Genomic DNA, 1884 nt, shown 5'->3' on the forward strand with positions numbered 1-1884 from the left:
ATATATATAGATATATATATATACAGTATATATATATGGGATGTCCCAATACCACTTTTTCAAGTCCAAGTCCAAGTACCTCCCCTCATGTACTTGCCGATACCAATTACCAATACTTTTCTTAAAGAGACAGGTGACATTTCTTTAAAAACAATGCAGACTAATGATTTTAGGCCAATTTCTTTATGATTATGAAGAACTTTAATTTAAGACTGTTTTAGAACAATAAAATATTTGAATTTGCTTTCATACAGCTGTCGTGAAACTACAAATCCGATCATGCATGTGCCTCTGGGATCATTTAACCTATTTATGTTAGCAGGTGAGAAATGTAACTCTATTACTGCAGTGTACTATGGATCATTTAACCTGGTACACACTTCCAGTACACTGCAGTAATAGAGTTACAATTCTGCCCTGCTAACATGAATAGGTTAAATGATCCATAATACAACTACATGTTATGTACTATGGATCATGATTTAACCTATTCATGTTAGCAGGGGAGAATTGTAAATCTATAGCTGTAGTGGAGGTGTGTGCTGTATATATGTACTACATATACCGTACACACTGCAGCAATAGATTTACAATTTTCCTCGGCTAACATGAATGTGTTAAATGATCCGTAGTATTACAATTACATGTTATGTACTATTATGTACTATGGATCATTTAATCCATTCATATTAGCAGGGGATAATAGTAAATCTATTGCTGCAGTGTGTACTCTTATGTACATAGTACATAAGAGTACACACTGCAGACAATAATTTACTATTTTCCCCTGCTAATACAATAAATTATTGTTATGAGGGACCCCAGGCCCTCACTCACTGTTAGTTGCATCACTGGTGAGGTCGCGCTGTGCGGGAGAGCAGCGGCGAGTCGGCGCTGGTCCGGTAGGAGGAGCTCCAGGTGGGGTCCTAATTTAGCTGGCCTGCGAATGCTCTCAGGTCATCTGGACAGTCACCAGTGTTCTGTCGACGCTGAGAACTCATCGACCTCGCGAACAACTGACGTCGCATCCGGGTACTGCCAGTAGGTCAGCTACACATAAGGACCTTCCGCGCATGCGTTGCCACTCACCGAGCCTTACACCCCCCACACTGCACCTGCGTCCCTTTCTCACGGCCGTTAACTTCTCCAACTACACACAGCTCCTGTCCAGTTCAACTACCAGTGAAGCTGACCGACTGGCAGTTCCCGGATGCGACGTCAGAGGTGCGCGCGGTTGATGAGTTCTCAGTGTCGACAGAACAGGACTCCACCTGGAGCTTCTCCCACCGTACCAGCGCCGACTCGCCGTTGCTCTCCCAGTAAGTTAAAAAAAATCATAGCGCAAGCTTCGGCGCTATGTATCGGGGCATTTTGACAAGTACAATGTAATGTAGTGAGTGTACAGCTTGTATATCAGTGTACATTTGCTGCCCCTCAAAATAACTCAACACACAGCCATTAATGTCTAAACCGCTGGCAACAAAAGTGAGTACACCCCTAAGTGAAAATTTCCAAATTGGGCCCAATTGGCCATTTTCCCTTCCCGGTGTCATGTGACTTGTTAGTGTTACAAGGTCTCAGGTGTGAATGGGGAGCAGGTGTGTTAAATTTGGTGTTATCGCTCTCACTCTCTCATGCTGGTCACTGGAAGTTCAACATGGCACCTCATGGCAAAGAACTCTCTGAGGATCTGAAAAAAAGAATTGTTGCTCTACATAAAGATGGCCTATGCTATAAGTAGATTGCCAAGACCCTGAAACTGAGCTGCAGCACGATGGCCAAGACCATACAACCGTTTCACAGGACAGGTTCCACTCAGAACAGGTCTCGCCATGGTCGACCAAAGAAGTTGAGTGCACATGCTCAGCATCATATCCAGAGGTT

The sequence above is a fragment of the Nanorana parkeri genome, unplaced genomic scaffold (assembly GCF_000935625.1).
Source record: "Nanorana parkeri isolate BGI_ZX_2015 unplaced genomic scaffold, ASM93562v1 scaffold2697, whole genome shotgun sequence".
Lineage (NCBI taxonomy): Eukaryota > Metazoa > Chordata > Amphibia > Anura > Dicroglossidae > Nanorana > Nanorana parkeri.